The sequence below is a fragment of the Rhipicephalus microplus genome, chromosome X, assembly GCF_043290135.1.
Source record: "Rhipicephalus microplus isolate Deutch F79 chromosome X, USDA_Rmic, whole genome shotgun sequence".
In the NCBI taxonomy this organism is placed as follows: Eukaryota; Metazoa; Arthropoda; class Arachnida; order Ixodida; family Ixodidae; genus Rhipicephalus; species Rhipicephalus microplus.
Genome location: NC_134710.1, coordinates 146,142,363 through 146,158,185, shown reverse-complemented (window position 1 = coordinate 146,158,185; position 15,823 = coordinate 146,142,363). Strand labels below are relative to the sequence as shown.

General features: G+C 43.9%; 2 long non-coding RNA genes across 2 annotated transcripts in view; both read right to left on the bottom strand.

The window, feature by feature from the left end:
* LOC142775813 (uncharacterized) overlaps nucleotides 1-15,823 on the bottom strand; it is a 234,233-nt gene that overhangs the window by 158,090 nt on the left and 60,320 nt on the right. The gene's annotated exons all lie outside the window — the stretch shown is intronic.
* LOC142775811 (uncharacterized) lies at nucleotides 7,526-14,124 on the bottom strand. Its single transcript, XR_012887037.1, has 3 exons — nucleotides 13,659-14,124; nucleotides 10,725-10,980; nucleotides 7,526-8,178 (listed from the first exon to the last, which is right to left on the bottom strand). It is a non-coding gene; the product is annotated as an uncharacterized LOC142775811 (long non-coding RNA).

The following is a 15,823-nucleotide window of genomic DNA, read 5'->3' as shown; positions in this document are numbered from 1 at the left end:
CACATGGAAGAGCTAAGGAATTGTCGTGCTCAGTCAGAGCCTGGTACAAAATATTGTTACGGGAAAGATTTATTCACCAAGAGCTGGTCTTGCTAACGGCTTAGAGAGGGCACAGTCAAGCAGGCCAACGGGAGAAGCTTGAGAATCTAACTCACTACAACCACGTTGTCGTCTTCTTCATTTGGGTGCCAATTCAGCTGTGTCAGGGCGACAGTTCCAGACACGTATCATCACCCCGGCCCGTAAGGCACCGTCTTGGTGCCTGTTAAATGAGCGAGTCGGCGTTGTAGGCCTTGAGACGAGAAACGTGGACCACTTCCGTTCTGAGTGCAGCAGCTGATGAGTTTGTGGTAGCGGCAATCTCGTAGGTCACAGGTGTGACCTGACGAATGACTCGGTAGGGCCCAGCGTATCGCGATAGTAGTTTCTCGCAGAGGCCAACACGTCGAGATGGGAGCCACAGGTGAACAAGAGATCCCGCAGAAAAAAACGGCATCTCTATGTCGACGGTCATAAAGAGACTTCTGTGCTGTCTTCGACGACGATAACCGAGCACGCGCTACCGCACGTGCCGTGAGGGCACGGGTGATTGCATCCTGAGCGTACGAGGTGGAGGATGGGTGGTCTGATGAAAGCAGTGTGTCGAAGGGCAGTAAGGGATGACGTCCGTAGAGTAGATAAAAAGGGGAGCGTGACGGCCGACCCTGATGGGACGGCGAGCGGCTAGACCAGTTTCTCTGGGCGATGACGTCAGCGTAGGACGGTTCGGAGCGTGGAAATGAACGGCGAGCTGAAGGGTCCAGAATATGGTCATCCGGAAAACCGGGTTGCGAATAGTGTCCGCGGTCCTGACGGCGATCTACATTACGAAAGCTTGGCCGGAAATACGACCTGTTGCGGCAATGGTGGGAGATGTGCCCAGCTCGAGAGCAAGAAAAGCAGATTGGTCGATCATCATGCGTGCGCCACTCAGATGGATTTCGGTAGCGTGGTGGAAACCGAGGAGTCGAAGCTGCCGCAGCGACAAGTGGAGCAGAGTGGTGGTCAGCGTTGTGGACGGGAGTGCTCATGGGCTGCGGCATAAGTCTGGCGGGCTGGGGAACCTGGACGCCCAGGTTAGCAAACTCCTGACGTACGACGGTTTGAATAAGCGAGACTGTTGCCCAGTTGTCTTGCGCAGGGGGCTGACAGGAAGCGGGTGCCATGGCTTCCAGCTCCTGGCGAACAATCCTTGCGATATTGGCAGGAGGCGCAAGTGAACGGAATGCTGCAGAATCCTCGCAAGACGACGTCGCAGCAGTGTTTGGTAGTCTCGCGATGTGGTGGGTGATTCGCCTGCTTTTAGCTTGCTCAAATCGCCGGCATTCAGATATGATGGAGTCGACAGTGGTGCAGTTCTTGCACATTAGTATGTTGAAAGCATCATCAGCAATGCCTTTCAACACGTTGCTGATCTTGTCCGCCTCGGACATGTTTTTGTCAGTCTTCCGGCACAGTGCCAGTACGTCTTGGATGTACGTGACGTACGACTCCGTCGATGATTGAACACGCGACGCGAGTTCCTGCCTGGCTGCCATCTGACGAGCAAATGACCGACCGAACAAATCACGAAGCTTTTGCTTGCATGTGTCCCAGCTGGTTAATTCTTCTTCATGCGTCTCATACCAGGCGCGTGCCGTACCACGTAGGTAGAACAGAATATTTGCCAGCATAAGCGTTTCGTCCCACCTGTAGTGCTTGCTGACGCGCTCGAATAATGCGAGCCATTCTTCGACGTCCGTGCTGTCCATCTCGGAAAACGTGCCAGGGTCGAGAAGATGAGGGGGAATCACAGGTGATGGAGCCGGCACGGATGGCGAGGCCTGAGTGCCAGTTTCAGGCATCGCTGCTGGACAAAGCTGGCGTCCACTGCGGAGTTCCAGAGCCGGGTTGTGTGAAGACCCAGCACCTTCCACCAAAATATGTTACGGGAAAGATTTATTCACCGAGAGCTGGTCTTGCTAACGGCTTAGAGAGGGCACAGTCAAGCAGGCCAACGGGAGAAGCTTGAGAGTCTAACCCACTACAACCACGTTGTCGTCTTCTTCATTTGGGTGCCAATTCAGCTGTGTCAGGGCGACAGTTCCATACACGTATCAATATGCCCCCTACCGAAGAACATGGACCCAGTTTTACATGCTGGAAGACGTAAAGCAAGAGCCGCTTACATAGATAAAAAGACAAAATATTTGAATACGGCGAGATTTACTGACGCTGCACCATATCAGGCAAATGCAAAGAACATGGTGGCCGTGGTCACAGACCGAAAAGGAAACGTCACAAGTTGTGCCTCCATAGCCGAAGCCTCTATCACAGAAGCGGAGGAGATAGCGATCGCGCTGGCAATCAAGGAGGGCAGGGAGCGAAAAGCCCCAATGACAATAATCACAGATTCGAAGCCTGCATGTAGAAATTACGAAAAAGGTAGAATATGTATGAAGGCCTTCCAAATTCTAACCAAAGCTCGTAAGGACTTCCCAATTGAATATACCCAAACCATTATCTGGGCACGGGCACGAGGGCGTCACCGGGAACCAGTTTGCGGATGAGGCGGCTCGAGGCTTCACAAATTACCGAGCTTCCTTGCACACTGCAATAGAGGATCCAACGCCCCTAGACCCTAACTTTGGTACAATTCTTCAGTATTACAGGGACAATAGAAAAGTGTATCCAGCACCGCATAAAAAACTCACAGCAGTGGAATCGGCGGCATTACGCAGAATCCAAACAAACACATACACGAACTTACACAGGCTGCATGTATTCTACCCCACAGCATACAAAGATATATGTCCGTGGTGTGGGGCCACATCAACTCTGTTTCACATCACGTGGGAGTATACGCATCACAATGAAGAACACCACAACATGAACAACACAGAGGAACAATGGGAGGCGCTGCTGTCCAGCTCGGCCATTGTTGATCAGCGCTGGCTGGTCCAACGGGTTGAGATAATGGCTAGCGCCAGCGAAGCCCTGGAATAGGGGCCCGACCATTTGGAATGCTCCGCGTTATGCGCAAATAAAGTTTTCTCTCTCTCTCTCCCACATACAGCATGTCATGACCCTAAATTTACTAGAATAATATTGTGGTTTTGTTTACGTTCCAGTAATACTTCAGCATGTATAGATATGTTAGAAGGTGGCGCAGTAAACTTTACTAGCAGTTCTAGATGTACACCAAAAATCTTTAAAGGCCATAGCAAAAAAAGCAAACTGTGATTATGTTAGAATACAGCAATCTCGGCGTTGGCGCAAAGGAAGGGGACAAAAAAAAACTTTCAATACCCGTTGAAACCAACTAAGCAAATTCAGCACGTAATAGTAATTACGTAGAAGTGGAAAAAGCTTATTAAGCTAGTGCAGCGCATAAACTGAAAGTTCCATAAAACCCTGCTATTTCGATACCGTATATAATATAGCATCCATAAAGTTTAACAAGAGCTACTTGGATATTACACATACAATCCGTCCAATAATTAAGTTTCGCCCTATTTATATTTCACGTGCGTTCATGCGTGAAGTGCGTTGCATTAATAATAAAATAGTGAGGCATCTTTGGCATAGTCAATAGCGCCACACGTGTACAGTCAGCCAAATTATTAGCTATTGTGCGCCATGGCCACTTTTTTGTCACTCAGCATCATATTGTGAAAAAAAGTTTCAAAAAAATTGCTTCGTGAACGGGTTCTTAGGAGGCATACACTTGTCCACACCTTTTTGTGAAACGAATTCAGTCGTATGACAAAGATACACGGGAAAAACTGCCGCTTATGCACGATAGCTAAAAATTTGTCCGACTGCCCACCATCGGATCACACCGAACTTGCTGCTCATATTGTTTTGAAAGGCAGTTGACGCAATCACCGAAACTAGGCTAGTTGGTTCTTGCTTAATTGTTGCATCGTTCTTTCCTACCTCGCATTGCTTCGACCTTGATTGCACCATAACTAGATTTTTTATAACACATGTTCCGTAAATGAGGCAATAGTAGGAACTCTGTAATCTCGTTCTGATGAAGATGAAACATGTTGGGAAATGAACAAGTGTAATATTGAAACTTCACAATTTTTTCCTGCTACGCTTCATTGGGCGGCCTGCTTCTCAGGCAGCAGTCCGAACAAAATCAGAAAGCACGTGTGTGTGTGTGTGTGTGTGTGTGTGTGTGTGTGTGTGTGTGTGTGTGTGTGTGTGTGTGTGTGTGTGTGTGTGTGTGTGTGTGAGATAGAGAGAGAGAGAGAAAGAGAGAAAGAGCAGAGAGCAAAGAGCCAGCAAAAAAGATATAGAGGTGCTTGTAAGTATCTTGGTTTTATGCTGCTGCGCTCACGGCACAGGCCTAAGTAGAAGGGTAAGTAAACAATCACCAATTGTTGTGTGTTCGCATGTGCACTAGATTGCGGTATAAGCTGACGACTTAGCTATGATACAAACCTTAACTAAACAAGAAAAATTGCCATGCCTGCGCGAAACACGCAGCACAGTCGCATCTAAAGCTGGAAAGGCGGCTGTATTTTTGGCGCAAGTAATGTATGTAATAATGCAAGGTAGCCACTGCATCATAAATCAACGTGACTTTTGTGAAGGAAGCACCCACTATATTAGGTTTGTCATTTAGTGGGTACGCGCTAGACATCTGTCGTACATTATTCACACTTTGTTTGCGCTGCGGCTGATGACGACGAATTATGGCTGGGCCCTTTGTAACGGGTCAGAAGCATTCAACGAATGCTGCGTTGCGCAAATCGCATTGATTGACGTCTTGTTATTTTACTTTTTTATCATGCTACGTTTCACATAATAACGCGATTCATTGCACGGCAATATAACTGTATAACGTATTTTTGTGTAAAAGTTTCTAGCATCAGCTTAGGGGTGCTATGCAGGATGCCCCGAACTGCTCAAGCAGGCGAGTTTGCTTTGAGCTCGCTCAGCGGTGGCCATGGCAGGAAAACAGTGTGGAGTGCGGGACAGCAGCGTTGATAAAATTGGCTACAAGTACGCGCGGGGCACTAAAAAGGCATGTGGGTCATGCGTTTTTGATGCCCCGCATTAAAACTGCATGAGCTCTGTTATAATTTTAATTGAACTATTTGACTGAGGGTTAAGGACCATTACACTGAGCCGTTTTGTCTTCATTTACAAGACATCATTTAAAAAGAAATTATCTCAGGCGCAAATAGCAAGGCCATGATCAGTATAGAGCTATTAAACGAAACCCTAATTAGCAGGATACTATTTGTCATCAAATTGATGAGGACTAATTAACATTGTTTCACTTATTGTTATCATGATTAACAGCGCGTTAATTAACATAGTTTATTTACCTCATCAATTAGTATGATTTTGTTCCCTGGTCCGAACTTTGCATAGATTCACTAGTATGGTCTTCTTAAGATGTGGCGTAATTTCCTCGGTCGTACCATGACTTGGCGTAATTAGCTTGGTCATACCACGTCCTGGTCTAACTACCCAATTATACCGTCCAGCCAAAGATCTAATTACCTGGCCGCACGTACTCAGGTGCTAGCGGACAATGGCAACACAGACGCACACCGGTCAAGCAGCGTGCTAGAAAGTTCAGGCAGACCATGATGATTAACGCCTGGTCTCGGGTTTAACTGTGGTGGCGATGTTGTAAGACGATCGGCCGGTACTAATCTCAGTAGCCACCATGCTGATTATTCTTAAACAGACTTATTGCAGCCATTAAAAACTTCAAAATAAATTCAAACACCCCGTACGTCTAAAAAATTTCGCCACGAAAAATTTCTGACACTATTATTCCATGGGTGCATGCACTTCTGCACTCAGTGGAACGACAAACAAATGAAATAAGATAGATGCTTACGGTTTGAAAAGACCACCCAACTTAGTCGACCGTCCTTGACGCGATGACTGGTTCCATCGTAACCAATGAGACGCAGCGCGCTGAGGGTTCGATTTGACTTTTTCGTGCTGTTGGCTTATTCATAAGGGGGTGTTGCCAGAGCTCTGAAAGCTCTCGAGCTTTGCGAAACTTGGGCTAAATTCGGCTGATCCTTCAGAGCACCTTAGCTCTTTGGTAAAGTACTCAACTGCCGCGCATGGAACCGGAGTTGACATCACATACAATTGCAGAAACTTTTCTTTGCGATTTTTTTTCTCGAGCAGCTGTGGTGGCGGACAAGTACACACTAAACCAATTCTGACCCTTAAGGGTGTAAATGAGCTTGTCGCCAGACGAACACCCTTTGCTCCCTATTGGGTGTTCAAAAAAGGGTGCTGAGAAAGGGTGCAGAGCTCAGCACCCTTAAGGAAAGGGTGCAGAGCAAAAAATTTGAAGGGTGTAATGAGTGCACCCTTTAAAGAAAGGTGCTGTGATGTCATAACACCCTTTCAAATGGGTGCTGGAAGGGTGCTCCACATCAACGTACCAGTGGGCCAAATCTAGGATTGACGCTAGAGATGGCTAAAAATGCAGATTGCTGTATACTCTGTAGACCATGCTGAGTGACAGCCCACATACAGTTTGTTAGTACTTGAACACATGTACTAAGTCGTCCATTTCACCCTGAACACGTGCACCATGCACGCGGCCGGCCCTCCACAGAGTGCCTTCCGCAGGCGCTTATGAAACTAGCACTGAAACACAGTGACAGCTCTAGGTGGGGCTTTTGCATCATCGTCTTTTAAAACACAGTGTCTCTGCAGTGAAGCTACTGGTAAGTTGGCTCCAGTGTTTTGCTTTCTCTATGTGTAGGCAAATAGAGAATCCGGCACTGTTATCGAGAAGTGCTGCAATTGTGCCTTACCCTGTCCAGGTGCTGTTCCTCATGTTTTCGTTTTTGGCTGCTCTCGATAGAACAAGCTGCACTTCTAAAGAACAGTGTCGAATTTTAGATAAGCTGGTACTGTTGCAAGAGCAAAGTTAGCTTCACCACAAAGGAAGTGTGATTTGGCGAAGCCGTCGTTCTCCAGCAGTCAACAAAGTGGAGGCCCACTTACAGCTGTCTGTACGTTTGTGTACTAGTTACCAAAGTGCCCTCGAGAAGCGCTCGGCAGAGTGCCGGATGCATGGTGCAATGTTCAAGGTGGAAGTAGACAGTATGTAAATATATACATTAAAGCAAGCTATATTGAATAAATATGTGTGTTTTAATAATCATGAAATTGATCCCAGAGTGCGTATATGGCCTGTGCTACCCATTTTCGGTCCAGAATGAATGTAATCTATTCAAGGCCCCTTGCTGCACACATGCATGCACAATTTATGGATGCTTGGTCATCATACAGACATGCATGCCTGCAAATTAAAAATTCACAAGTTTCGAATACTGGTGATTATTTCAAATGCCATATACTCACTTTGAAACACACACAGATAATATGCACTAAATACAGAACCTTACCACATTGCGCTCTTTTAAATTATGTGTAGCAGACGTGAGCTTTTATGTATGTGAGAATGCAAGATATTAGGCCCCAACAAAAATTTATGACAAATAAATTAACATGATGCCAATAGTCACTATTTTATTGTACATAGCATACAACTGAAAAAGATTGACAATAGTAAACATGAGCTATGACCTTCTGCATCGATTGTAATGGTGAGATCTTTGTGAGTGAGGATCAATCTTCTGTTTTTTCAAATCTTTTTTCTTACGAGTAGACATCTTTTTTGTGACGAGACTTCTTTTTTAACTTTTAACATTCTGACTTCCCTCCTTGCATAGTAGGTAACAAATAAATTATTTAGAACAACCAAATATAAGTTAGAGGCACCAGCAGTCCAAAGGCGCTTATTGAGGGTGTTGCCAGTGCCCACAAAATTGAAAAAGAAAATAGATAGGAGAGTAGGTGTGTGGTAAAACATGTGGGCTTATATAACATGCTTTGGTCGTCATGCTAAAAGCCTTGACTACAAACTTGCTCAAGGCCTATTTACAGCTCTCCTTTTATATATGTGTGTGTGTTTCTAAACTTGTGTGTTACAAAATCACAAATATTGGCAAAGTAATGCAAGTGGTGTTGGATTAATATAATGTGATCATTCAAACACTTGCACAATCCATCTTCAGCTGCCCAGGCGACTTTGGTTCCTTTTACAAAAGTGTGGTCAGGGCGCTCCTTCTCTACAGCACATCCGCACCCGGAAGCCTAAAATAAAGACGGAAGTAATCACTAAATGTTTCACAAGACAGACTGTCCAAGATACAATATGCGTTGTCATGCTGGAGTGTTCTTAGTTCGATGTGAGTAGAAGTCAGCATCAAAATTCGCTTTGTTTTCAATGGAAAACATGCTTGTTGGAGGTCCCCCAGGCAAAAAACTGTGTAAACAACTTGACAGTACCTGTGGGCCTACAGAGGGTAGCACGTACAACAGATTTCACATAAAAAACAAACAGCATAGTAGAAAAGAAATTTATACACAAGAAACATCTGAGCAATGATTCAGCATGATGCACACGTGAAACATGAGTTAGGTTTGAGTAAAAAAGCTATTCATCAAGTGATTGCGCACATCCGATTTGAACAAATCGAATAAGGCACTGAAGTTAATTAGGGTTTTCAAAGAATTGTAAATTGCCAATAAGCAATATTCTAGTCTAGCTCTACAATAGTGTGTCATGTATGTAGTACTAGTATTTGCCTGTTAGGTATGCTGTAGTCATACCTTAAACTTATTATGTTGTAGTCCAGCTGTTCATGTTCAATAAATAATTGTTTATGGTAGCATTTAGATTACAAAATTGATGCTAAAAATTTGGCAGACCCCACATACTTTGGGAATCGATGTTATGCGAAACATGCATAACATGTATTTTAATTTTTTTTATTGAGCGATCTTATGGAGTGGAGCTCAATATAAGTACAAATTCTCGCACACACATACGTTAAACAGCCACATATGTTTCATTTGTTATGGGGAGATGTCACACCTTTGAAAACATTAGCAGTTATTTGCTGTTTCGTAACGATGCCAACAGAAACAGAAACACACTAGAAGTGGTAGGCTGGTATGAAGCACTGGTGTTTGCGCTGGCACTCGCGACGATGGTAGCCCTCAACACTGCTACACAAATACTTCACAGGATGGTGCCTGACTACAATTGACTTTGACTCGACCTCACGGCTGCATCATAGGAGTGCACATGTAATAGTTATAAAATTTGATAGCTAGTACTGCAACGGCAGTTGATGTTACACAAACATTTGAGACTATTTGGAAAGTATAACCGAGGCCGGGCGTGGCTCTGTGGTAGAATACTTAATTACCAAGCAGAATACTAGGTTTGGATTCCTGCTAGGACACTTGACTTTATTCTTTGCATTCATTTGGTCAATGCTGACTATGTCAGCTTTTTAACATGATAGCGTTGAAGAGCTCGTGTTGCAGAAAACCCGCCGCCGACGTCTGCCCCGTTGGTTGTGAGCGAAAAATCGTCTGTGCATCTGTGACCGAAAAATCAAGTTACCTAGTTTCCAGAAACTCAAAATTCCTACTTATGACCTAATGGAGGCGCGCTAATTGCTGCAAAACAAAACCCCCAAGTTGACTACTAGACACTCAACACAGGGCTTAACACACGGAAGTCTATTGACATCGGCCAAAAATTAACGTTAGATGTACAGCGCTATTCCATTTCCCCATTTCATGAACTACGCAATGCCATGATAATTGTACCCTGGTATATTTGGTGGGCTATATCGCACAAAAAATGCAAGGATTATGTCAAAAGAATGGCATCAAATTTTACCGGCATGTCATCGAAATAGAGACACAGGCTACTAGTCTTATTTATAATGCTAAGAGTATTTAAGGTAAAGGCATTGAAGATAGCTGGTGGCCTTTTTCACTATCTAGGTATCAATTTTTTCACTATCTAGGTATCAAAATTCTGCCATGTCAGTCGTAGTTTACTGACATTGCAAGCTCAAGAAAAGTGTGGCTCTGAAGGCATCAACACAGCGTTTTGCCAGATCTTTTAAGAAGGCAGTCTTTAAAATTGCTAATGTTTCCAATTTTTTTTGCTATAAATTTCGTGCTTTGCATCCAAATGTACCTCCATCCAACTTGTTTTTTTTTGCATTCGTGCTCTCACTAACTGCTTACCTTGTCTTGTCAAGTGTTCGTTCACATAAATAGGACTACTTGATCTAAAAGGAAAGGCCACTGTAGACAGACGTAAGTTTTTTGTCTTATCCAGAACATCTCATTTGTAACATCGTTGATAATGCACTACTATTTTTTTTCAAACTAAGCTTGTTTGTTCCTACTCTGTCTGCAGTGTCAATATCATCACCAGTAATGGTTTTTCCATCATCGCCCAAAAATTTCGGACAGCGTCAAAAGAAAACCCTCATCTGAGACGCCTTTGATGTCGGATAGTTCAACCTTGAATACAGTGTAAATTCTTTAATTTTCATCTGAAATTGCTTATTTTCACCAGGAAGTTTTTTGTGCCTGTTTCAAGGTGCGACAGGCTTTTCATGCAAAGCCTTTACTTCTAAAGAGAGCGCGTTGACACTGTCACCACCTTCATTCCACACTTCTTGAAGGACCAAAGTTCAGTATGAATTTTGTGCTTGAAATCCTCTGTTTACCATGACAAACAATTCACAGGAAACATTAGTACTCTTGCTTGGCAGGAGTGCATGCAGTAATACTAACACAATTAAAGCAGGAAATAAGTGTCTCACCTGTGCAATAATGATTTTGGCAAGCACTGTGAAGACCACACACGCTGCTGCCAAACTGAGGAGAATATGAAGAGCACTTCATATAAGTAGGCAGCGTCCAGTAGCTTGGTGAGGCACAGCGCATAAGCAGGTTGAACAGAGCTGATGCTTGAAAGAATGGTTCAGAGTTCGCTGGTGCTTGGGTTCCTTGACCTTGTCAGGAAATTTCCTTGAGCAGCCTCACTCAAATGAAATGACAGACCGTGCTGAAGAATTTCTGCACCAGTGCAAAAAAATTATTTTAGTGAGGTTTGTCTAGACTGCATGCGCTGCTTGCCGAATTGCAGTGAATGGCTAGAAACGCATGGCCAACATATATTTAGTGGCACGCAACTGAGAAATACAAAAAGGGCATGCTGCAGTATAAATACAACGAAAAACATGCTGCTGCAGAGCTTTTCATGTCGATGTCATACATGTGAATTTTCATTCACCTTTATAGCTCACTCATGCACGAAGATGAAGTTAGAACTTTTAGATGAAGACACCCCCTTTCAGCTGTATCGACTGCACGTAATTAAGAGATAAACATGCGTGAGTAATGCTGCTGCCTGCAATCGATAAATTCTTTTCTTGAGGCTGACCAAATATATGCACGAGTGCATCCATAGAGGCACATTTGCATTTCTGTAGTTATGATACCCATGTGATGTGTTTCTTAAGTAAATGCCATGCAATATGCACCATATGAATATTTTATTCCGTAAAATTGCAATACCACTACATATACATGTCCGTATGCGCATATGCATCCACTGCAGATAAAGCATAAAATTAAAGCAATACTGACACATTAATTTTTTACGAAGGTAGTGGAGGGCTCCAGAAATTGCGACCACCTGGGGTTCTTTAACGCGCACACAAATCTGAGAACACAGGCCTACAGCATTTTCACCTTTATCGAAAAAGCAGCCAGCAAGGCCGGAATATCATCCTGCGACCTTCGGGTTAGAAACCGAGTACCTTAGCGACCAGATCACTCCGACAGGACTTCAATCTCCCTGTTCCCCCGTGTAGGGTGATAGACCGTCTTTGCTGGTCTGGCTAACCTCCCTGCCTTTCCTTCTCTACCATTTATTCTCATGAGTTCAACGAATAAAGCTTCCTTCAAACGGCTAACATTCGGACGTTTATAATTTGCCTGAAATTGAGTTCACTAAATTGTTCTGGTTGGCTAAAAAGGCACTACTCCTCACTTCTAATCAAACAGCACAAGCTGTCTAATGAGCATAGGGGAGGAAAGGTGGAAACGCTAAGACAAAACATCAATCTTGAACCCCATGCTATCACAATGAAGCAGGCAAGCTTCTGCAATATTGACCGGCAACCAGGATCTCAGACACTGCAGATAGCTACATAACGTAATGGTTTCCCAACATGAGTTAAAGGCAGCAGAATCACATATTGCCTAATTTGCTTCATTATGATAACGATGAGACAATAACGTTATTGGCCTCTGTATGCTAATAACAATTTACCTTGCATATCATGTGACATTAACATTCAATATGACGTCATGAATCTTGCATCCTACCATGTGGTCTAAGTACCAAGAAGGTGGTTTTAGTGACATTGGTGCAAGGCAGTAAACAACAATCACTTGGTGAACATTATTTTTGATATTATTCAATTGGTCTGATGCGTACATCTTCAAAAAACGGCAGTTTAGATTTGTTCATTCTTAGATAAATACAATGTCTAAGTTTGCAAGTCAGCAGCAACATATGCACGCATACTGTGATGTATAACCTTATTGTGTTTTGAGCAATAAATTAGGCATTCATACAATGCACATATCACAGGTCACCTGTAAATCTGCAGCGAGGTCATAAAGAATTTATGATATAAGATAAAGCATTACACTTGTATTCGAAAGTGTCATTGGAAGCTTTGGTATAACTTAGTTTTAGAATGTTTGTAGACGTATAGGTATTCGGCGAAGTTTTAACTCTAAAGCGGGCTGCAGCGCCCACAATTCTTTTACAAACCAGAAGAATGCAATGATATGTGAGCAGGGGGGAACAAGCAGTACCACCAAAATTGCACTCGAACGAGTGAACTACTGCTCAACCTAGCGCTTGCACAGCTAAGGTACGGCTATTCGGCCACTCATAGAGAAAATGTATTGACCCAGGCGTAATTGCACGCTTTGAGAACCGCACCTACAGCACGCTGTGTCAAGTTTACGCACACTTAATTAAGCTGAATATCATGGTAATTTAATATGATACGTTCCCGGTGGATGCAAACACATTTGGTCACACAGGAAAACACATCTACCTTATAGTAGTCAAACACATTTAATGATCATGTAGCTGTTGAAAAGAGGACGAGTAACATATAAAACTTTCTTCATATACTTCTTTGGCACAGAAAACGAACAAGGCCGCGTAAATACCAACGCGGACACCACGTTATTCTTCTCCATTCTTCTAAATTAAATACGCAAAGATCTAATTCAACGCGAATCACCGGAATACTCCAACGCACGCGACACACAGACGACGCTTACGGCTTCCATGCGCCGTCCCCGAACGGCGTCCGACGGCATTGCAAAAATATAGTGATTCATAGCGTGAAGAGCATCGCCCGCCGACTCACAGCATCACAGCGCACATTGCTTTAACCTCCTTCCCCACAGAAAAAATTCATCCGCGCGTAACGTCCCTGAGCTTAGACTTGAGCCTAATGAAATCAGACACGCCAGCAGGCTCGCTACGTTAATAAAAACTCACTTATCGTCTACCAGCTAGAAAAACCTTAGTTCACAACGTTATTATACTATAGCGCTTTCGGTGTTAACCGCGGGAGGAGCATAACAGCCTGGATCGGGCACGCCGCGGCCTGGCCGGAGAAGCAAAAAACAAAGCGTCGACAGCAGAAACATCCACCTGCCTTTTCAGTTTGGCGAGCGCTCGACGGTACAAAGCAGCCGGTCCTCTCTTGAGTATAGTGCATCTTCGTAACAAGCAGCACCGACAGAACACGAAAGAAAGCGCAAGCACACTTTGAACAACATAAAAAATCGACTTTAAACGCTCGGCACACGGCCGTTGCGGCCTCCAGGAAGATACCGCCATTTCTGTCCTGCTGACGCCACCGATCCGCATTTGCGCACATAACTTTTTATATGATAAGTAAATAGATTATTTCTGCTTAAATTTTAAGTAACAAACAGTGAAGATAGAAGATACGCTAGTGCGTATTGCATAGAATATTTTTTACCTTTGAAAATGACAAAATCACATTACGCGTAATTGCGCGAAATTTGAAATGTGAAAGAGCGCGCGAAATTTGAAACGTTTGCTTGCTTGTGTATTTCTTATACCGATACCTTGTTAACATCTGTACATTGGTTGAGTGGTTAAGCTGGTTGTTAAAAACAGTGTCAAAGCGGTTGTATATTAGTACAAAGTACAGGCAGCAAGCAAAATTTGTCACATCAAAATAAGCGTATTAGTTGGCAAACAATATTTTAGCTGTCTTTAGTGAATTTTCTTTAGGAAAATGTTTTAGTCAAGGCTCATTTTAACTTGCTTTGAAGAATATTTCTATGAACAAAATCAAGAAAACGTTTCTTTATTGTTATAATATTAGAACGTCAAAGTCCATAGCCTGCCATAAAAATTGGTAACACGTGTCAACTGATACATTGTAAGGTTAACAAATATTTGTACAACACAAAAACTGTTTTATCTACCACGGTCTTGTTGGTTTGTACTTCTTTGCATCAACAAATGTATGATTTATATATACTGTCATGGACGAAGCTTTGTTTTCAGTGTTAGGCGCAAACGAGGCTATGTGTAAGTCACAATCCTGTTGTAGCTCTACAAGCTGCGTACTCCGCCATTGGCTAGTGAGCTTGTAGCGCATGGCTTGGTCAGCGCCGGCCGTGAGGCGACGAGAAAGAGGCAGCAAGAATGCAAGAACCAGTGCAGAACTTACGTTCAGCCGGGCACTATCTCTCTCAGATATCAGTTACTGTGGTGGGGCTATTAATGAGACCATGGTGTCTAACCACTAGACATCTAAAAGCTGTTGGTTATGCTCTATGACCACGTTACTCACAAAGCTTTGTCGGCGACTGTGCACCCTAATGGGTGCTCATCAGCACCCATTAGTTGTTGCACCCTTTTTGCACCCTAGTTTCCACCCTTTTGATGTGTTCACCCTTTAGGTTCCGCTTGTAGGGTGCTGAGACGCGAATAGGGTGCTCAAAGGGTGTGCTTAGGGTGTCGGCACCCTTTTTGCACCCTTAAGGGTCAGAATCGGTTTACTGTGTAGGGCGCCGAAATTCGCCGTTGTGGTGATCTCATAAAGGTTTCACTATAAACTACCTCAACTGGCCCCCTTCAAGATGTCAACTCACGCACAGTATAGATTGTTAATTCTGCCGGTCATAAAAAGCCTAGGCTGCTGTCATAAGAAAGCTGCATGACAAAACGATGACGACCTTGTGTTTCCTTATGTGCCACAACACTGTGAGGAGTGCCGAGGCACTCAGGTTACAGTAATGGGCTCTATACTGGTACAGTTTTCACGACTATCACTTCGGGTCAGCTCCACAAACACGACCGCCATTATTACATATATGTGGCGTATAGGACTGCTTACACTACTGAATGGTTGATAGTAGTAGGCTTCGATTAGGGTTCATATCACATTATCAGCGCATTCACTGCTTACTGAAAAAGTATTAACTCTGCCAAGTCATACTACGCAGAGCCAAGTTTAGGCATTGCCAAATATAATAGCAAGGCAATGCGAACGCGCAGGAATGCAATTATCAAAGTATATGTGCATGTCTCGCACGCATAACTGAAGTGGCTGAGGAACACCAGCAACGTGTGTGTCGGCGGTCGTCCCTCTATACATGCCACGTAAGTAACACGTCAATGTAGCATATATTATACCAGTACGTATGCGCATGCTTACTGCGTGACGCATGAGTGCATAGGCCGGAGGAGGTAGCTTCCAGCGGGTTGCTGACTTCGCACACACCCAGCAACTCCCGCGTTTCTCGCTGTGTAGACAGCTTCGTATCGTTATTTCTTCGA